The 23,404-nt window shown below is 39.3% G+C and overlaps 1 long non-coding RNA gene and 1 other non-coding gene across 2 annotated transcripts in view; one reads left to right on the forward strand and one right to left on the reverse strand.

Annotated features, from left to right (window-relative positions):
• Nucleotides 1-1,979: 1,979 nt before the first annotated feature.
• Nucleotides 1,980-23,404, reverse strand: part of LOC142455321 (uncharacterized) — a 151,512-nt gene continuing 130,087 nt past the window's right edge. The window contains exons 9-10 of the long non-coding RNA XR_012785766.1: nt 3,262-3,414; nt 1,980-3,047 (exon numbers count right to left, since the gene is read on the reverse strand). This is a non-coding gene — a long non-coding RNA (uncharacterized LOC142455321). The remainder of the gene's footprint in view (nt 3,048-3,261; nt 3,415-23,404) is intronic.
• Nucleotides 3,254-3,417, forward strand: LOC142455944 (U1 spliceosomal RNA). The gene has a single exon (XR_012786048.1). It is a non-coding gene; the product is annotated as a U1 spliceosomal RNA (small nuclear RNA).

The following is a 23,404-nucleotide window of genomic DNA, read 5'->3' on the forward strand; positions in this document are numbered from 1 at the left end:
GGGCTCCCCAAGGACAACCTAGAGTGCTTCCTCAGCCTGCAGGCTGGGAGGTGATTCTGCTCCCATCTGCCTTGTTCCAGAGCCCCGGAGGTCTGCAACCTGATCCCAGGGATTCTCTAGCCTGTACCAGACATGCAACATCCACGCACCAATTGCCCAACAACACAACTCCTGCCTGGTCTCCATGCAAGGAGCTGGAAGGCTGCCCTGCTGAGTCCCCACAGCTGCTGCTGACCACACAGCATCTGTCTGTCTACAGCACTTCCCTCAGGGAGCTACTCCTTTCTCCCATGATTCCCCTATCTCCACATGGTGGTGGAGCCACCGCTGAGCTCTGATCCCTTCCACCACCCATCCAGGGTCCCAGGGTCTCCCTGCAATCCACCCGCAGTATGTTTGGTCACTTGCAGCTGCAGGGGATCTCCACACCATTCCCTGACTTGAGAAGCAAGCTAGAGGAGAAATCAGCGGGAACAATAATCCCAGAGGGACTTGGGAGGAGAAGGTGACAGGGGAAGTGTCTAGTGAGCAAACAATGCTAAAGACAGGGGAACAACTAGGGAATTAAATCAACAACAAGGAGGACACATGGAGATCCTGGGGGTGTTGGAGCAACAGCAATCTCGTGAAGAAAAAGTACTAAGAGGCAGAAGTAGGGCGAGCGTGATGGTGGGGCAGGAGGAAGGTAAAAGGAAACAGAGGAAGGATCGAGGAAGCAAAGCTATGGATAGACGATATTCCATAAAAATAGAGATATTGGCCTATGTACACATATTTGTATGGCAATACACTGAGGTACTGGACGGACTTTTGACCTCTGCTCATACCCTCCCTCAATGCAAGAACTCTTTGTTCTTACAAACTGATATTCTGTGATGCTCACTGTGTTCGTCCAGGTAGACTAGAGAAACAAATTCAGGGAGACTCCTATGTGTATAACAAAGAGATTTATATAAAGAATAATTGTACATTAAGAAAACATCCTGGCCTAGTCCAAATCAAGTCCGATATTAGCCCAATACTGATCTACAAAGTCCTCTTCAGATTTATGCAAGACATGCAATGACCCCGAATGCAGGAAGATCACAGGCCAGTGGGTGGGAAGTCTTGTGGATCCAGTGGCACTGTCAGCATCTCAGTGCTGGCAGGGTCTCCACATGGTTCCTCCAGCTAAGGGTACTAGTGAAGGTCCCTGTGTGTAGGCTACTGCAGTATCTCCCAGGGAGTGAGTCTGTGTTCCGTGTCAAATGAGCTATGTGTCTCCTCCAAATGAGGTCATCAAGCTGCACTCTGACCGACAGGCTAAACTCCACCCTTCCATTCCTAATCCCCTCCAATTGTTAGCAGATTACATGACTACCACAACAATCATATCTAACACTCAACGCATCTCTCTCGGATATAACTCCAAAGACACCAGGAAGAAGCTTGGCCACACTGATGGGCTTTTCACATAGGAGATCAAGCTGGGCTCATGACCCTTGACACTGTTGTGGCCCCAGCTCACTGAATACAGCAGACTCAAGGCCTGTACCAATTCCAACATAACCCCAATCGGTGCTCCTGGAAACATCAGTCATAACAAGCTGCACGATGGTAGACAGTCTATGAAAAGCCTCTTACTCAACAATTTCCAAATTGGATTTCATGGAATTTATTCTTCATGTAATTAGCTATTTGAAAAATAGCATTTTAATACACATTTAAATGTGTTGACTGGCAATTTAACATGTTAGACACTGTTAGAATGTTAACCTACGTCTCGATGATTAGATTTATTAGCAGTTCTGCTATACATTTGGCCTGAGTAAAATACAATGTCTAATTTTTAACGTAACCCAACAATGACAAAGATGACACTTACTCATGGGCGAAACAGTCAAATATTGTATTGACTATCTTCCTTGCATAAACATATGTTGATAAATGCATAAATGTTCAGTTCCCTCCCATATCTCCCTTCCCCTCATGTGACCCCATTCCCCTGTTGCCCATGTGGTGCATGTACAGGGAGGCAGGCGCTGTGGCTGTACCTGGAACTAATGCACTCAGGAGGGATGTATGAAAACACCATGATGAGCATGCTTTTGTCCACACATGGCACCTGGGGGGGGTGGTGAAGAATAGATATATTTTCATCTCAGCACAATCTGGAATTTACTTTTCTTTCAAAAGGGCACATTCAGCACATTGTCCTCAGAGCAGTGTATCACTGAGGCAGGCAATCCAACACACATAGAGCTGGAAATAATATCTCTATAATGAATTTTCATGTAAGGGAACTTTGAGTAACAGCATCAACATGGAAAGTTTTTTTTTCTTCTTATAGCCACAAAGATCTAATTTAAGACACAAAAAGTCCCTGAGCATGCTACTTATTGTGTGTCTAAAAGTGACCTGAGTGTTTATCAGTGTTATTTTATTTGAACTCCATAGCAACCATCTGAAGTACACAGTTTATGGATGGATGGCTTATTCAAACAGAAATGACTCCAAGACGGCCTTTCAATGAACTTTCTGTCCAAGCAAAACATATGTCTATAATTTTTTAAAGTCTTTCAGCACACTGGAGATGTAGTGGAACACAGTACACCTGGACTTGTTCTGGCTTCCTTTTCTTCACAATTTAGGAAGAGTTAGCTAAAATCTGCCCTCCAGGTACATCAAAGTCCACTGTGAGGATGTGCCATTGATCAATTATCCCCTTTTGAAATCGATGTTAACATAAAAACACAGAATTATTTATTGGGTAAAGAAATGCTGCCCTGATTGTATTTTTGTTTAAATAGTTATGTTAGGGCATTACAGTGATATAAAATTACTCGGGAAGGCTCTTCTATCCATAGTCTTGGTAATTCCCACCAAATGACTAGGTGGGAGCCGGACTGGGAGTAGAAGACTCTAACTCAAGGATTGGTCATTCCATAAGAATGAGTCGTCTCAGAATCAGAGAATCCCATGACCATCAGGAAAATCCATCAGTGGAATACATGAAAGATCCCTTCGCCATGTCCTCAGGAATACAACTTATAACATCTTGATAACACCTACAAGAAATTGAACTATTATCATTCTTTAATTTCACAAATATGAACATAGAAATACAAAGAAGAAGTTAAGCTACTCAAGGACACAGAATTAGTAAGTGTTAGATTCTTAATATTAGCCAACTCTCTTCAGTGGAACTTAGTGAAGAGGCTAAGGGTAAATGGTGCAAAAGGAACATGAAATGTCCTATTAAGAAAACCTAATCATACTTACCTGGCAGGGGAGATACCATGATCACGAAGGTGGTTTTCCCAGGGTGAGGCTCACCCATTGCACTCCGGAGGTGCTGACCTCTGCAAGTTCCCCAAATGTGGGAAACTCAACTGTCTAATTTGTGGTAGTGGGGGACTGCGTTCATGCTCTCCCCTGTGAAGAAAGGAAAACAAAAAAGAAAACTTAATCATGCCTTTCTGACTCTGCACTCTGAGCAAGAAGTAAGAGTGACTCCGAGAGTCTGCCCCCACCCATCTGTCTGTTCCTTGTACTGAGGTGACTTACATGTCGATAAGAGGCTGAAAGCTAGGTTGCCATTTTCTCATATGCTAATGATATTAATCATAGAGGACAGGTTTCAGTAGTGCTTTCTGTCTAAGAAGACTAAGAATAATGCTCTGGTGATCTACTTTCAAAAATCAGGGAAAGAAAGTGCTTGAATCACAACAGAATAAAATCATATCATGCGAGAAGATGAGCATCTTAAGTTGAGAGGCACTCACAATAGTCCATGTAAACACAATAGACATGAGCGAAAGAACAATAATGCAAGTGTGCCCCACTGGACAGCCTTCCTTTCTGCTGTGAGTGGAGTCACCGTGGATCAGAACTGACTCAAAGTCATTTAATAATGACAAGAGTTCTACTAAATCCATGCAATGTATTCATATATAAGTTGATCATGCCTGTGTAGTGTATGAAACAGTGTGAAATGCAAATGATTAAAAACGTATGCCGACACAAAAGTCTATAGATTATACTAAAAAAAATTCACTATTGAGTGACAAAAAGACAGGGGTAAACATGCTTACTGCTAAATGGAAATAAAAAAGGTTATGAACTTTATTTTAATGATAATTTCTAGGAAAGACAAAAGTCTAGAGATATACACAGATCTGGGCTTAGGAAGAAAAATAAGATCAATTATGTAAAGCATAAGGGTTTATTGTTGTCAATGAAAGTATTCTCAGTGATATTGTAATAGTGAACTGGTAAGCATATAACACTAGGCTTGTCCAAATCCATACGTACAGTGTCAGAAAATCAGAGGATTTCAGGACTGAATGCAGATTATGGGGGAAGTGAACTTTATTACAAATTTATTTTTTTAACTTCATAGAAAGGGCAGAGATAAAATGTACTGACCTAAGTAACTTTAGAAATACATGGGCATCAAGAAACTGAAAACAAAGGAACGGTACAGAAGCCCTGTCTTCTAGGTGATATTTCCTGTGAGCATGGTCCTAAGGGCCTTCAAGTTCATTCTCAATCCACGACCTTGTATACAACAGAACCAAATGCTGCCTGGCTAAACATATCATTTTAACAGTTCTGTCACCACTCTTCCTGTATACCAGATTAAATAATAAAGTGAATAAATTATTAATAATGGGAGCCCGATTTCTTATTGATGGAGTGGGAGGTTGCAGATAAACAAAGAAAAGAGACTATAATTGTATGTTAATGAGTAAGAGTTAAGATATTAAGTATGAAGTCAGTTGTTTAATTTAGTGACTTGGGGCCATATATAGAAACATTTATACATACATATGTGTATATGCACAGCATAGTATAAATCCATTGTCAAGGTGATTACAAGTACACACATCTCTTTGCACCGAGAGTTGAAAGAGACTAGAAGCCTGGCCTTCTGTAGGAAGAGCAGACCTTGCTGCAGACCTGAGTTATAATTCACAGTCACCAGTAACAGAAGGGTAGGTGTTGGAAGAAAAGAGTAGGTTTGTCCTGGGGGAAAAATGCACCAGATGAGCCTGGAATATATTGTAGAACCGGAAAGTAAAGAAGTAAATGAACAACTAAACAAAATCATCTCCTCCTCCAAAAGTTTGATCAGTGTACATCAAGGAAATACAAAAATTAAGTAACCAATGGGAAGGCCTTCTCATAGGCCAAACCTTGGAAACTCTGGACAGCAAAGTAAAAATGATATTGCTTTATACTCAAAAAGAGAAGTAAATATCTGTGAAAAGTCTGCAATCATGTCAACAAATAATTGACCACATTAGTAAATGAGGGAGGATGGACAAATTTTAATGTAGAAGAATTGAAATTTGATCAAAATATAAGTTGTCCATCAATATCTGGAAGTTCCGCTGAAGCAAGTTCCGCATCAGAGCAGCCTATGAGCCTCCCCTGCCAGGTGACACATGTACTAGAAGACAGCCTGAGTCTCCCACATAAAGGTAATTATTCTGCGCCCAACCACCACCACCCGCTAGCCATTACAGAGGGCTCAGTAAATTCCAGACCATCTACAAAATCTTCTGCCCAAATCCAATCCCACTGCTACCAAGAGGATTCTAACCCGTCGTGACCTTATAGGACAGAGTATAACTTCCCCCTAAAAAAATAAAACAAAGCAAACAGGCTTGCTGTCGTTGAGTCAATGCTGACTTACAGTGACCTGCTCTGGGTTTCTGAGGCTGTAACTGTTCAGGGGAGTAGAAAGCCCAGTCTTCCTCCAGCAGAGCTGCTGGTGGTTTCAAACTGCCAACTATGCAAATTGCAGCCCTATTTGTAACCACTACACCATCTGAGTCCCTGAGCTGCCTATAGGGTTAATGAAACTAAATCTTTACTAGTACAGACAGCTCCGCCTTTCACCGGGCTTGATTCATTGAACCACTGACCTTGGGGTTAGCAGTTCCACACTTAACCCGCTGCACCACCAAAGATCCTCACAGAGCAGAAATTTAACCCTCAGGACAGAGCAGAGCAATAAACCACCATTGAAGATGAAGAAACGTTGATTAGGAGAGTGCCTGAAATACGCCAAAGGTCACAGCTCACAATCAATAGAAATCAAGCTTGCTTTCCATTGTCCTACACTTTCTCAGACCTATTTTGTGACATTTGGTCAGTCATTGTGTGACCATTCTGTAGGCCACAGTGCAGGCCTGGGGTCCTGGGGAGAATGACTACTTCGAGAGCACATTCTATACATCAACAGAGTGCACCGCTGTGTCCCATTTCCTCCCTAGAGCACCATGTCCGGGTCCCGGCCACTGTCTGGAAGTCACAGGAAATCAAGGAATCAGGGTGCTTGAAAAACCTGCTCTACAGAGCACACACTGTTCTGTGCAGGGCTTTCTTTTTAGCTCCTGCCAAAAAAACAGATTTAAATCATGTGGACATTCTACTCCACTGATGCTCACTACAGCGTGCAATCGCTGCATTTTATCTTCATTGGCTAAGGCACACCAGCATATTTTCCATTCTCGCCCTCAGCTGTCATTTGCCATTTTATGTCCATTGTATTTCTTCTTTGTGCATGCATAATTCCATCCAAGCAAGCGGCTACCTTCAATAACCATTTCATATCTCCATGTACTAAGAAATGCATGTACATTTGAGCTACCCTTTTGTGTAGTGGAATGATAAGCGCCTCTCGGATTTCGGGGCACGCTGCTGTGGCGTGAGCAGCATTTTTCTATTTCTCTTCGGCAAATAGCACTTTTGTTTGACAATGCTAGGCTTTACTGTCTACGTCACACACTGCTGAACCTATGGAAAGTACAAATTGTGACTTTCAAATAGCATAAGACCCAGAAAAAGAGCATGTACTTATTTACATAACTAAAGGTATGTGTATATATATGTATAGATGCATAGAACAGAAATAAAAGTGAAAGCACATAGCAATGCATGCTTTTAAAAATCTTATTATTTAGAGTGATATAAGCATAAGGAGAAGGAAATCACCCAGCAAGTGCCCGTCAGGGCCAGTCTCTACACCAATCATGTGCGCCTCCCCACAGCTCTACCTGAGACCTAAATTAAAAGCTGCTAAGGACTCTTTCTTGATTTGGTTTGTTTTTTATTAATAGTTTTATTGAGATATAATTAACATATTATACAATTCAATGGTTCATTCGTATTAAGAAGGGTTCCATCAGCACAATCAACCAAATAAACCCTCACTAACATTGATTCCATAGCATGGTTTAAAAATCAGGATAGGTGTGCCTCAGGGTTGTATTGCCTCACCACACTTGTTCAATTTGTATGCTGAGCAAATAACCAGATAAAATGGACTCTCAGAAAAGGAACGTGGCATCAAGATGAAAGGAAGGCTTTTGAATGCTGTGCGACATGCTAACAACATAACCTTGCTCGCGGGCAGTGAGGAGGACTTGAAACACTGGTGATGAAGACAGGGGATTCCAGACATCAGTGTGGATCAGACTCAATGCAAAGAAGACCAAAATCCTCAGAAGTGGATCAATAGGCAACATCATGACAAATGGAGAAAAGTTTGAATTTGACAAGGATTGTGTTTTGCTTGGATCCACATCCAATGCTCATGGGAGCAGCTGTTAAGAGATCAAAAGGCAAGTTGCATCGGGTAATCTGCTGCACAAGACTTCTGTCGAGTATTAAAGAGCAAGGATGTTACTTTGAGGACTAAGGTGTGCCTCCCCCATTTTCAGTGGCTCCACATGACAGTTGGACAATGACTAAGGAAAACTGAAGAAGAAGCAATGGATTTGAACTGTGGTGCTGGAGAACATTGTTGAAAGTGCCATCGACTGTTAGACAAACTTATCTGTCTTGGAAGAAGTACCTCTCCAGTGTACTTTGACTCAGGAATGGGGAGACTTGGTCCTGTATATTTTGAACTTGCTGTCAGGAGAGACTAGTGCCTGGAGAATGACTTCTTGTGTGGTAAAGTGGAGGGGCAGCAAAAACAAGGAGGCCCTCTGAGATGGATTGAGACATTGGCTGCAATGATGGGTCCAGGCATAGAAATAAGTGCAAGATCATGTGCAGCATTTCATTCTGTTGTGCATAGTTAGGTCCCTATCAGTTGGAACAGACTCTATGGTCTGCAATCGAGCTCATTCTGTTTCATGGTTACCACATAAGGCAGAGCTTCCGAAACTAACTTGTTACTGCGGTAGAAAGCATCATCTTTTTCTGTTGGAGTGATAGATGGATTTTAACTGCTGATCTTTCAATTATCAGTCCAATGCATAAGGATCATGTTTTATCCTATCCTCAGTACCATTCTGAAAATTGGGTATTTTGAATTTAGGTTCTGTATCGTTCCCTCCTTCAGGTTTGGATTTTATTATGTAGCATCTTTGGATCACATCAGTGTGCTTCTTCCATGTGGATTTAGCTGACTTCTCAGTCAGATTGCTACATGTTTTGAGACAAGACCCCAGAAGCTATTTTTCCTAATTACTGGTTACTGTCTGATTTCTTCATTTCACTTTGTTATATCACCCATATCTTTAGTGATCTTCGTATAAGACTTAATCTCAAGCAGCACCTCTCACAAGAACTCCTTTTTCTTATACAAGAGCTATAATCAATTGCGGCCTCAAAATTCATTCATATATCTATGGTTTATAGTTCCCAGGTTCACTTAGAGACATCTTTACCATTTTATTGGAGTACATCATAACGCATCATCATGGGACATAAGGCAATTCTGTTGAATTCATGGTTCTAATTCATTATTTTAGTCATTGTATGGGATTTAAATCTGTTGAGAAAAGGAATTTATACATGTCTAGGACATCTTCTAGACTATATAAATGAATTGTTAGCTTGTACAATTGCAAATCATAGGAGACCAGGCACTAGTTAAACAAACCATGAATTTAGAGAATGTCCAATACTTTGGTAATGGCTATTTAGAAAGACATGATCGTGCCTGGGAAGCTAGCCCATGTAACAAAGGAACACAGAGAGTGTGCAAACAGTAAGTATAAGTTAGTAATAAATAAAATCATGAACAGCCTCATGACATAGATGGACCTGGAAACCATTTTGCTGAGTGGTTTTAGTCAACTACAAAAGGGAAAATATTGTATGAGTCTACTACTATAAGACTAAAACCCAAGACAAAAGTCGACTTCTGATCTCATGTCATGGAATCTAACATGATCCCGCGAACAAAGAGGTAGTGTACCTGCCTAGTTACATAAGCCAATTGAAACTCACTTACTGCCATCAAGTTGATCCCAATACAAAGTGTCCTAAAGGACAGGGTAGAAATGCCGCTGTAAGTTTCTGAGACTGTGACTCTTTGTGGGAGTAGAGAACCAGGTTTTTGTAGTTTTGAACTGATAATCTTGTAGTTAGCAGCCTGCACCATCAGGGCTTCTTATATCAGCTCCTTATTTTAATATCTTAAAAACCACCACAAGAGAGGTGGCCTCACCCAATATGGGGTTTGTCTCCCGTGTTGTGGGGAGAGGGAGACTTTCAATTCTTACCGTACAACAGCAATGTCACTTGGCCATTGCAAATGAATAGGCATTTCTAAGAGTAATTCATGAACCTTATCGGAAGCTCAATTCAAGAGGAGAGAGTGACATTTCTGCATCACTTCTGATGTTGAGTAAATTGGTGTGTGTGTGGGGGGGTAAACCATCATTGAGAAAAACCCTTAATATTACTTATATTGACCCCAAGGGGAAAATATGACTGGTATTATGTTCCAAACTAGGCATTTAACTTAGTTTTTATTCAGCCCATGATGACCCAGACAAAATGGTAGAAAACTGGGATATTAGACTCTGTGTTTTTTAAGTGCATAATAACTTTCACACATCAGAAGAACCCAAATTGGAAACATCTCCAAGAGAACTAGACTTTAAACTCACTTTTAACTGATCTAAGGAAATGAAACACTCCTCTGTACTTAAAACTGAAAAGCCCTAATTCAGTCGTTCTCAGCCTGTGAGTCATGACCCCTTTGGGGTTTCAAACCATCCTTTCACAGGGGTCGCCCAGTTCATACCAGTAGGAAAATTCCAGTTATGAAGTAGCAACGAAAATAACTGTACAGTTGGGGTCACCACAACATGAGTAACTGTATTAAAGGGTCACAGCATTAGGAAGGGTGAGAGCCACTGCCCTAATTGGAGAAGAAGCAGATGGCTTCTAGCCCAAGGTTGGAGAAATGGTGGCCATTGAACCTGGACTTGATTCCCACCTATTGCTTTGAGGGTGCCCAATGAAGGGCAAAGGACGTCTTAGAACCGTCTTGGCAACAGTGTCAGTGTGCCCTCCTGTCCTCCTTCCCAGAATGTGCTACATCTTGTACACCATGGGGCTCACGGAGAGAACTGATCCAGAATGGGGAGGTGAATACCTGGAAAACAGTGCCATATAAAACATAGGATCAAAAATGAGCCCTTGAAAAAATACCTGAGGGCCATGAAGTCATCTTTCCAACTCCAGAAATAGTCATATAAAATGACAGATGTCAGGTGGGTGCGACTAAAGAAGGCTGACAGTCCTGATGTTTTTCTCTTTGTAAAAACAAATTAGAGATTTACTACGCAAGTTCAGAAGGAACATTTATGTCCCACAAAAGCCACTCTGACTTTCAATATGAAAGACAAAATGAACAATGAGAACAGCATGGAAACCTTGCAAAGAAATGGCTTCATATCTCAGAATTATTAGAGGAATCATAGAATCATATGTGCATGTCAAATAAACTCATTATACTAAGTCACATTCTTCCACAGAAAAGTTACAGTGTTTGATCTTACAATTTTGAAAATGAAGCTGAGACTGAGGAACTAGGAAGGTTCTGGGAGAGGGCAGGAGACCAACTGAAGCCAAACCACAGAGTCACCCTAAGAAGACCCAAAAAGCAAAATGAGAATCTGTGGAACCATGTCAGTAGAAGAAACCCAGATGCAGCTACTGTCGCTGGGGACTTCTCCAGATATGAGCCTGTATGAGACGCACCCATATACATTGAACCCTTATGATGTGATTAGAACCTCTTATCATTTAATTCCGTTGATTTTATTTGAAGTAATTTGAGATCAGTCATCCTTGAGAGGTAAGGAAATTGAAAGTCAAAGAGGCTGAGTACTGAGCGTTTTTGGCATTGGTGTTAGTCCGCCCTACCCTCACCCCACTCTGTACTATGGAGACCACAGTGATTCCCCAAGGGTTTTTGTTGACTGATTTGTTGAAATTAGATCATCAGGCCTTTCTTCCTTGTTAATTAGTTCAAACGCTCCATCAGAGAAACGCACTGGCTGTAAAATCGAACCCAGGGCCCCTGCCTGAAAGGTTACAATTTCACCACTTCACCACTACTGTCCTCAATCAGTTTCCTTCCAGCTGAATAGCAGATACTAACGAAATAAATGATCATCTTGAAAAATTGAAAACCAGTCACATACTGAAAAAAAAAAGAGGCTAGTTCATTTTGCAGTAACTTTTAACAGAATTTTAATGTGAACAGTGCTGGGGGCAGAAGAATGAAGAAAACTGAGAGTCGACTCTATTAAAGCATAGCACGTAGAATGAATAAAGCAGACATTAAAGTACGAATTTAATTTCACTTGTTATAAGTAATTTGAATGAGGAAAATATGTTGCTATGAGAATTTGAAGCTAGAGGCCCCCCAAAAGCCTAGAATTTAGGATAATGTGCAGAAGGAGGGGCAAGAGGTTGGGGAAGAATGGAAATGTCTTTTAGAAACTTACTTTTTAGCTGAAATCTTGAGAAGAAGAATGCATCAGGAGAGTGGGGGCAAGACACACCTGTATCTAGCATTTGCCTCATTGTGTAAGTAACCCCAGACCCCACACCAAAAAAAAAACCATAAAAACCAACAAGAAACAAATTATGCTGTCCAGTTGATCCTGACTCTCAAATGAACCCTTGGAGAAGAATGGAACGGCCCTATCGGATTTTCAAGGCTGTAAATAGTTATGGATGCAGGCTGCCGCATACTTCTTCCATGGAGTGGCAGGTTTAAACCACTACCCTTTCAATTAGTAGGCAAGACCTTTAACCACTGTGTCACCAGCATGCCTTCATTTCAATACACCTGCACACAAATCCATGACCACCTACAGACATCTATTAATTGATTTTAATTTCTAAGTGAATTTACAGTAAAATTGAATTCGATTAACCTTTATAAGATGCTTCTCATGGCAATTCACTGTGGCAATGGTAGCTTAGCTTGCTGATCTATCCTGGTCTTGGAAGAGTGTATGACAAACCCCTTCCCAGCATTCTTCCTTGGAATTCATCTTACTGACTAAGACAATAATCAAGACTGGACACCACTCTGTTCTGATCCCCATTCTCTTCTGACTCCCCTCCTACATCCCTCACTTTCTGAGCCAGTTCTCACTTACCATTGCAATTCCTTGATTAGACTAGAGCTCTTCCTTGTGAGGGAACCAAATGTAGCTGCTTTTCTCTTTCCAGGGTTCTCTCCGAAATACAAGCACACATTTCCAAACAGGAGACACCCCCTCACTCTTTATTTTCTATATCTACCCAATCACTCCTGATGAACTCTTCAGCTTGACTGTTCAGAGAGCACACAGTGCGCACATCTGCCTCCTGACTAAAACCCCAGGCATCGGGTGAAAGGAAAAGCGGAATGGATGCTAAAGGTCTTTATTACTTTGAAGCCTGCTCTATGTTCATACAAAGGGGGGTGCAGATAGGGTTATCAGAGACCTGGTGGAAATTGATGTCATGTACTTCAGTATGTTGCCTCTAGGAAATTCTAAATGTGAAGGAACCGTGATCAAGTCACCTTCGGTATGAAGACTGAACAAAGAATTTAACGCATGCATAATAACACTTTAAACTAGACAGTCTTTAAAAACACACACACCACAAAACCTCTAGAACTCTGCAAATCCTAGTCCCTTTTACCTGTTCTTCTTACACCCAACCTCATTCAACATTTTATTTGCTTCCCACACAAATATCTAGAAAGAAAACACTAACAACACATGGTGTTGTAAGTTGCCAGAGAGCTCACTCCAAAGCACTGTGGCCCCATGTGTAACAGAACAAAACACACATAAGCCACGGCCCCCGTCCCCGCTCCTCTGTGCCCCTTTCAGCCCTTTGTTACGTCACTGACCCCGTCCAACTCGTCAGGGTCACTAATCTGTTTCTCCGATCGTCTATTTTATCAAGCAAGATGTGCTGCCCCAGCCATTGATCTCTCCTGATGACATGCTCAGTGTGCGTGAGACAAGGTCTGGCCAAATTAATTTCAAAGGAGCATGCTGGCTATACTTCAAGAAAAACTAATTTGTTTTTCTAGAAGCTTGTGATATAGTCAATAATTTAACTATTGATTTAAGAACACCCAAATACAAATGGGTCGATTCTTATTTGGTCTTCTGCTTTGGTCTGCTTTGGGATGTAGAGGAGGAATCTGAAAGACCATGGATTGTGTCCGGTGCATCATTTTCTCTTTCATCCTTAGGATCTTGGCCTCTGCCTCCAGGGAGCAGGAAGGCAGCTCTTCCTCACAGTCTCTTAGTCTCAGTGTTGCTCCTTGAGTCAGTCTCATGATCTCTTGGCCTTGATATGTTGTGCCTGTGGTCATGGTCTCTGTCACTTCAGAAAGAGATGTTGCATCTTCTCCTCTTACAATGGCTCGGGAAGTTCTCCTTCTGCTCCTGCATTAATAATGTCCCATCCTCATAGCCGGGAGGTGATAACTAAAACTGACCAATCCCCTTCATTGATGTTGCTCATGCTCTGTGTGTCGCGCCTGATTGGGACATGTTGTAGGAGAGAGCAGTCATCATTGTCTGGAGAAAGACATCATCCTTGGTAAAATAGAGAGGCAGTGAAACAGAGCAAGGCCGTCAGCAAGATGGATTGACACAGTTGTCGTGTCAGTGGGCTCAAACATGAGTAGTTGTGAAGATGGCACAGGACCGGGCAGTATTCATTCTGTTGCACACCCATCCCTTTAAGAAGCACTCTGGACATTATTTTCCCTTGCTCCGTCCCATAGCCTCCATGCAACCGTCTCTGGTGCCTCTGGTCTCAGTCCCTTGCATTTCAGACAGAGTTGTTCAACACATTCTTTCCAGTGGTCCCAGGATTCCTCATTCTATTTCTCTTTCTGATGATAACTCTTATATGCAGGTGTAGTTTGGGCATTTCAGTTGATCTTATTCCCCAAGGAAAACAAAGAGTGACTAAATCACACCCTGTAGTAAAACTAAGGATACATTCTTCCTTAATTCTCTAACAGAGAATTCCCGTCAAAAAGGAACTATCACCACAAGCATCGAAAATTTAAAATACATAGCAATATGCATTATGGCTTAAGCTATTCTGGCTATAAAGGTCGTTTTAGTCTATTTGTTGTATCTCATGTATAATCTGCATATCATAGCTTAGTAATTCTAGCCAATATTGATGGAGTCTTGATGGCATAGTAATTATGAGGTCCGGTGCTAACTGCAAGCTCAGCATTTTGAAGCCACCAGCTGCTCTGAGGGAGAAAAATGAGGCTCTCTAGTCCCGTAAAGAGGTATGGTCTGGGAACACAGGGGCAGGTCTACCCTGTCAGAGTGGGTCACTAGGATTTGGGGTCACCTTGATGCCAGTGAGTTTGGGTTTTTGTCTTTATTCAATCTCGATGTTATGTTCTTCATCATGTAAATCAGATTTGTGGATTATTTTGCCTATCATATATTGAATAAGTAAAGTGAAAGAATACAAGACCCCTGAATACCTAGACAATATTAAACCATTCAGTATGCCTTTATGCTGTTAAATGACTACCTCTTGATTCATGGACATATTTTACACAAACACATGAGAGGATTTCAAAAGATCATAGGGGGAAAAATGAGCTGGAATATAATGGAATTGTTTCACAAGTATTTTGAAGACTCTTTTTTTTTCTTTTTAAAATCATTTTATTGGGGGCTTGTAAAACCATAATCCATACCTACAACCATTGTGTTAAGCACATTTGTACATTTTAGCCATCATCATTCTCAACACACTTTGAAGACTCTTAGTGGATCTTTGTTTCCCCTAACTTTTCTATAGTCTCTTTAGCAGCATAAAGATAAGGCCTTATCATTCTGTTTCTTGTAAAATACTGTATCTTATTACACAGCATACTTTAGTACATTGAAGTAGACATGAGGTTTTTAAAGAATAAACATACCCCTCATCTAATTTCTTCCTCAATCTAATGAGAGTCAAATGTATGAAATGTAGATACAAAGTGGTTTCCTTCAATGCAGACTGACATGAAAAGCTGAGTCTGAATTACTAGATAAATTATTTATTATGGACTCCATTAATATTTTTATTTCAAATATAAATATTTCTAGAGTCACAGATAAAATTCTTGAGAAAAAATATTACCCAATTTATATCCTAAATCTCTCCTGGATTGACTCTGAAACGGAGGAGCTCAAGCTCTGTTTAAATCCACATATTAAAAGAAAATTTAAGCTCTGTGCTTTTAGCATGACTTCTTGTCCCTTTTTCCTCTATCTTCTTGTGAAAGAGTTGATTCATTGTCTTTTGCTCTTGCTTTGCTCAACTCCTTCCACTCTAGTACCTGTTCTTTTGGACTTGGTGGTTCTAGTATGGGAAATGGGATGACAATGCCTCCTTACTTGACTGGAGGACACTAGGTGTGAACCACCTTTTCATCTTCATGAACATTTCTATGAATACCTTTAAGATTCCCATTCTTGTGCTTGTCTATCCAAGATGAACACTTTAAAGGAGGTAAGAGTCTTTATTTCTAATGCTCCTTTTTCCTTAACTGAGTGTTTTCCTATAAATTCTTGACTTGGAATGTTCCATGCTCCTCTATATGACTCTGTGGACAGAATTTGGGCTTAGATATGAGTCTAGAAAACGTATTCTCAGGTTTTGAGTCTACAATTCCAGAAGTCTCGGCCAATGCCATTACAATCATTTCTATCTTGCTTCCACAGATCTGCTTTAATGCCTCAAATATTAACCAATCATCAGTCCAGAAAATCTTCCCAGGGACTTTTAAGTTCTCATAGTTGTCTCTTTGAAGACATGCATTAAACATAGAGCAAAAAAGATGATGTCTTTGACCAGAGCAGATAGCGGTCGCTCCCAGGAAACCTAGGCATGCGTTTCCACTCTTCCCACTCCCCCCAAAACTTATGTAAGTGGTGTGAAGATTTCTAGCACTGTGGACTGTATCTTGATAGATGTCCTTTGCAAAATAGACTGATGTATACTGATCTGAAATTTAAATTTGCTATCCAATATATATTGGTGGTTTATGAAAACTGGTCTAAATCTCTTATTAAAATATGTACCTCTTTCTATTAAGAAATCAATATCAGTCTTATCAGTTAATCTATCTATCTAATTACCTACCTACCACTCCATTCAGGGATACCTTCTGCAGTAAAGTTTACACAAAAAAATATTCCAAAAGAATGAGTTAAATATTTTGGGCAGAATAGAAAATACCTTCAAAATTTTAACAAAATTATGCATAGTTTAACTAGAGTGATTTAAAATATTTTATATGTTTTTGAATTTCATATATATTATGATTATTTTACATTACATATGAGAAAGTGATATTTTAATTTTTTGTCAGCAGGTTATCTAATTTTGATTGGATTTTGAAGGGCATAAATTTAAAATACTGACATCCCTTAATGATCCTAGTTCAGCTCAGAAATCTTTTTACATACAATAAAGATGACTACAGTAGTTAATTAATTGATTACTTCAGTCATTCATCAAGTAATTTTGCTTAAGCATCCCAAGGCCCCTGTTCTTTATAATACAAGTTATCAATCACCATGAAACTTCTTTAAGAATGCATTACTGAATTTTAAAAAAGTGAATTACTGTTTTTTTTACCCCTGGTCTCCTTTTGGGTAGAAACTTGACAAAGTAATATGATTTAAAACCAATCAAGGCTGACTCATAGGCACCCTGTAGGCCTCGGCAGAACTGCCCCTCTGTGAGTCTCCGAGAGGGTAACTCTTGAGGGATGGAAAGCCTGGTCTTTCTCCTAGGTGGAACCAAGCACTGTGGACATCGGAGAAGCATATGCAGGACCCTGAACCCCAAGAGCTTGTGGTTTCTTATAAATTCACATTCTCTAGTAAATGCTTATGTGATTTTAGGCCAGAAACCCTCGTAAAAAGCATACATTTATTAAAAGAATACCAGACGATTTATAACAAAAGAAAGCAAAATCACCACCGATGGGGGTGGGGGTGGGGGTGGTTAATATAAGAAGAAATTTTTTCTTTCCCTTTATTTTCAAATTCCATTTGGAATGTCTGCATTAAAGATGTTCATTCTGACTCTGGTCTCTGATGTCTTCCCCTAATTTTGAAATATATGAGTAAAATCTCCATTACAGATGTGTGTTTCAGTTATATGGTGATAATTAAATTGGCATAGAACTTTGAATCATCTAAAATCTAGTCCCAAGGTTTGAGTTGAAGCCTGGAGACTGGGTCTTTATACTCTATTTCAAAATGGCCTGTCTGATATGACCAGTTTAATGAATTCTGACAGACTAGGAAGTAGACCATGAAAGAAGAGCATGGCGGCTTTATGCTTGCTAATTTTCCAAAGCAGGGAGAACCACTGTTCACTCCCCAAACCTGACTCACTCTCCAATTAAGGAAAGGAAACACACCTCAGTATCCTTTGGAAACCCAAGCACATAGAGAAGAATTAAAATAAACTATAAAAATTTGTATTAATTTCATCTGGTCTTAGCCCTTGACCTTCACTCCTTACTAAGTCAACTCTTAAAATTACTCTCTCTGACTGCTTCTGCCAAAATATCAAGGTGGGATTCAGACAAAGCTATCTCCATTGTTATAGTTACACTTGAGACTTTGGGCTTTGGCAAGTCTGTGTTGATTCTCCAGTATTTGTTTTCTCCTTGTCCAAAAGAACCATAGCATTTAGCATGTCGAGCCCTGTCACATCACCGCTGTCTGTACTTGCTGGTACTTCCTCAGAGCAACAAAAAGGATATCATTTGTTGCCAGGAATTTTTTGGGGAGTGGGGCAATCATGCCTCCCTACCGGTCATATTTCAAAATTGGGAACTTTAACAAAACTCAGCCCGCTCTGAGGCATTGTGCCTTATGACACTGCTGAGGGAAACAAAAGGGAAGCTATACATCTAATCTTGTATAACCTTGGTTTATGGCAATCCGTGGATGGGTCTATGGACCTGCATCCTAAGAATCCCATGGACATTTCATGCCAAACACCATTTGTCCATTTAACATGGCCTGCATACACATTTTAATGACTTTTCTTATCTCCATCACATTATGCAATAATCTTCACTATTTCCAAATGTGTCCTAATTCAGTGAGTTACTCCTTCTTACTTTCCAAACGTGGTACCCACTAAAAAATAACAGTCTCTGCACATTTTGCTTGTAAATATCTCATCTTAGTGGGATCTTTTCATCAATATTTGCCCTTTAATGACTGAATTATCCTATCCCCACATCCAGCTTTAACCATTTAATATCCGGATTTTCTGCTGGATTTTCTCATTTTAAATTAGACAATTAACAATTCCCTCACCTAATTAATGATGATTCACCAGATCATAACACTTACTGTAAAAGTTCTTAATAGCCAAACATGTGAGTGAATGATGACCAGCAGACTTTCTAGGCTCCAAATCGCTTTACCCAGATCCCAGCTTCTGTAACTCCATGAATGCCCCTTATGAAATCTAAAATTGATGCTTCCCATTGCTTCTGACTCATGAGTTAGTCACTCACATTACTTAGCTGACATAAAATCAGTCACGAAAACTTTGCATGCTTCTGTACAGAACTGTGCTCTGCAGGACATTCAGTGGCTGATATTTTAGAAGTGCATATGTCAGTAGGCTTTTCATTCAACCTACCTCACAGCGGACTTGAACTTCCAACCTTTCAGTTAACAATCAAGAGTATTACTCTTTGTAACATGCAGAGACTCCTTCCTACATGTTCTGTCATTTACAAAACATTCTGGTCTTTCTTATGGCACGCCTAACTTGCATCCCTTTCTGACTCACAACGGAGAGGAGGTCAGCTTTCTATGAGCCCCTTCAAAGGACCTAAATAGCAGAGAGTATGTGTTTTATTTTATTCCTTTAAAACTTGAAATTATTTCCTCCCCAAAGAAAATCTGTTCCCATTCATATGTACTTTAGTCTAATAATGGTGATTCATCAACTTTTAAACATGGTTCTAGAAATTAAAAGAAAAGTAAGAAGGCAAAGAACAATTACTTGAATAAAATATTACCTAGAGCATGGAGATAAAATCAAAGTTTTCCAACAACTTAAATCATCTTTATCAGGTTCACTGCAGGAGGACTTAATTTTGAAAGATAAAATACATTGACTGAGCACTTGGTCTCTGAGTATTTGTGGGCGTGAGAGGGACACTAATGTGAAATTTATGCTTCATAGAGATTAATTCTCAAGAGAAGAGATTTATAGGCTTAGTCTTTGCATCTTTCTTAACGGTCTCATTTCCATTTTAAAAGGTTCTACTCAATTGGAATAGCATAAAAGCAAGAGTCAAACTCAGAGCATGCAGGTATAACTTCTTGATAAACTACCGGTAACTCATTAAAAATGTGCTGAATAAGAGCGTGGTTATAACCTACAATAAAAAGATGCATTAAAAACATTTCTATTCTTTTATCCTAAAGAAATTTGCTGTTCAATCTGGTGGAAGAATGAGAATAATTTTTATGTGGCTTTAATACATTTTGATTATTTTTCAAAAAGTCTTTAAAGCTAACAGCTTGTTTTTTTTAAGGAAAGAAAAAGATCTCTTTAAAACATGTTTAAAATATATGGTGTATGTTTGTGTAAAAGCACACGAGATATAGAGGTTATAATGAATTCCTCTTCTCCCAGTCAAAAACCCAAGAAATGTGGTAACTCAACGTATTCTTTTCTATCTCGAGAAAAATACAAGGTTTAAAACCAGACATAATAACCTTAAAAAGAAGCGTCACTGTGATGTTCAAACTACTCCTTTGTCGAACTCTCATTTTGCCCAATTTAAAAGAACGAAATGAGATGACTATGCTTCCACTGTCTACACTATGCTTCCCTATGGCCGTAATTATCTAGTATGATATATGCGTGACCACATTATCATAAACAATCTCATTTTTTCTCTTTTGGTAATGGTTGAGCAGGTAGGGTGTGGAGAATTCTTAGCAAATAGACAAATATTGTCATTATTTTTACCCTTCAGTTAGTTATCTGGAATTAATCATAAATAGTAAATAATCACATAATACAAGGAATATATATCAACCAAAAACACTAAGACACCTACTTTCATTCAGTTCTGACATTTACTAACCAAAATATGTCCTTGTGCCTTAGATCACATAGTGAGGCATTAGGCAGTTCATGGGAAAAAATTCCATTATCTTTTAATTCTGTTGGCCATGAACTTTTTAAAAATACCTCATATACTCATACGCTGTGGAAAATTAAATTTAAAGATTGAAATGAATTTAAATGCAAAATAAAATATTGCTTAATTGTGTGCTAAATAGTAGTTTCCATTATTGGCATTATAGAATTCATTATTTTAACTTGATGTGGTGCCTAGGAGGAAAATTGAATTTCCTAGCATAAGTTTTTAAGTTTGGACTAGATCATTTGAAATGTCCCTCATAACTACCCCATAGGCTTATTCTGGGATTCAGAGACATTTCTCTTATGATTCTCAGCCAGGATTCACAGGAGCTTGACAACAGAGACATAGTTAGTAAGGGACCCACAAGACAGGCATCCTAGTGCCATAGGGGTTAAGGAGTCATCAGCCACTTCATAGAACAGAGATGTGAAAATCTCCTCTTGGACCGATTACAACCTTGAGAACATTATGAGAGGGTTTTACTCTGTCCTATAGGTCACTATGAGTCTGAATCAATTTGACCACAACTTGATTTGGTCTTTAATTATAGAGATGGAAGGAGTCCCTGAGTGTTAGATGTGATTAACAAGCTCAACTGGTAACAGAAAGGTTGAAGAAGGCTCAAATCCATCCTTGAGTGTCCTGAAGGAAAGCACTGGGGCATCACTTCAGAACACAAGATAAGCCATTGAAAGCCTTCAGAACACAAGATAAGCCAATGAAAGTCTTATGAGGTACAGCTCTACACTGACACTCAGGGGTGTCAAGAGTAAGAGGAGGATTGACTGCGACTATTTTTATTCTAGAGATTAAAAATCAATGCAACAACTATGTAATATTAACATTTTGAAAGGAAGACACGCATCACATGACTATGAATAATAATTAACTGAAGTATATATTTGCTTATAAAGCAGCATTGTTAAAGATTGCATAAAGGTTATGATGAGACAGGATTATAGGACAATGAAGCAGGATGATGAAAAAGAAGGAGTGAGGGCTACCAATTTGGAAACACCTGCATTTGACATTTAGTAGCAAGATTTTCTTGGGAACGTAACTGTCCATGCCCTAACCTCTAATTACTCAGTATACAATAGGTACAATCATAATTATAAAATGATGAAGAGAGGGAAAGACAGTCAATGTACTAAAAATGTGCTCCTGGTGGCATAATGGATGCTAACTTCTAGGTCCTCAAGATCAGTGAAATGTGGCTCTTCAGAAGAAAAATGACATATTCTACTCCTGTAAAGAACTGCAATCTTGGAAACCACCGGGGCAGTTTTACCCTGTCCTACAGGATCACGGTGAGTCAGAATTGATGCAATAAGAGTAAGTGAGTTTTGTTTTTGTTGTTTGGTGCTGTACGTTGCTTAAGGTTCAACCACATGAGAAGGTATCATATGTTCCAGAACCAATGATACTGAAGGAAGAAATCCACACTACACTAAAGATATTGAAGGAAAATAAAACCCAGGTATTGATTTAAGACCAATTGAATTATTTCTACCAGCTTAGGCAACACTGGATGTGTTCACTCGTCTCTGCCAGAAATTTGGAAGACAGCTGAGTTGCCAGTCTAGTGGAAGAGAGCCAGACCAAAGAAAATGAACTCAATGTTGGTGTCATGTGGATACCAAAGAAACGTAACCCAACAGGAGGGGGAAAATGATCAAACCATATTACCAACATCACAGAAAAGTATAATTTTGTTGAATGTAATTCAAAAGCAATTATAGTCACATTTTGACAACTGATATCTAGAAAAGCAAGCCAGATTCAGAAGAGGATGTAGAATGAGGTACATAATTGTTGATGTTACATGGGTTTTGGTTAAAAACAGATAATTTCAGAAAGATACAATTTTGCTTACTGAAAGCAAAGAGGTGTTGAAACCTTTATTGGTGGATATCAAAGGCAGTAGATTTCACATGGATTACAACCCAGCAAAAGGAAACAAAAACCTTCACAACTGCAGCCATAAGCAACATTATGATTATAGAAGAAACTATTTAAATTTTCATATATTCACATATTCTTGGATCTGCAGGCAACATTATGAATAGAGCAGTCAAGAAATCAGAGGACACATTAAATAGGGATATCTGCTGCAAAATAGCTCATTAAAGTGTTTGAAAACAAAAAGGATTGAATACCACAATTTACCCAAGTTGTGATATTTTCAATTGCCTCATATACATGTTAAATCTGGATAATCAATCAGGAGGACTGAATCAGAATTGATGCCTTTGAGTTATGGGGTTGGCAAATATTATTGAATATGCTGAAAGAATGTTTATGGGAGTTTAAAGCTTCAACTTTCTCCTGGGGAGTAGCCAGTGGTTTTGAACTTCTGACTTTTTAGTTAGAAGTCCAACATATAACCTACTACACTACCAAGTCTCCAAAAATATACAAAATTAGTGAATAGTTACAAAAGCTAATGATTAAAAAGTTAATGAAATCTACCAACATCTTCAATTTAAAATTGATCAAACATGGAGTCAAAACTCAGTGATAATTATCATATACACTTGTGTATAAACCAAGTGTTTCAGCATATTTTAATGTAGTTTTTGTGGTAAAATTAGGTGCCTTGGCTGATATTCGGGTTGGCTTATACTCAAGTCTAAACAGTATTGGTAACTGGAATGCAAAAGTTGGAAGCAAAGAAATAGAAATTGGAAGAGATGGTCTTGGTTAAAGAACCTTCTTGGTCAAAGAATTTAAGCCAGAGATCAAATGATAGGATTTTGTAAGATCAGCAATTTCTTTGTTACAAATATCTTTTTTTTACAATACAAAAGGGGATTATATAAGTGAACATCTCCAGTTAGAATTCACAAAAAGCAAACTGACTATATCTGTGGCAGCATATGATAAAGAAGTTCAACACTAGCAGCTACA

The sequence above is a fragment of the Tenrec ecaudatus genome, chromosome 8 (assembly GCF_050624435.1).
Source record: "Tenrec ecaudatus isolate mTenEca1 chromosome 8, mTenEca1.hap1, whole genome shotgun sequence".
In the NCBI taxonomy this organism is placed as follows: Eukaryota; Metazoa; Chordata; class Mammalia; order Afrosoricida; family Tenrecidae; genus Tenrec; species Tenrec ecaudatus.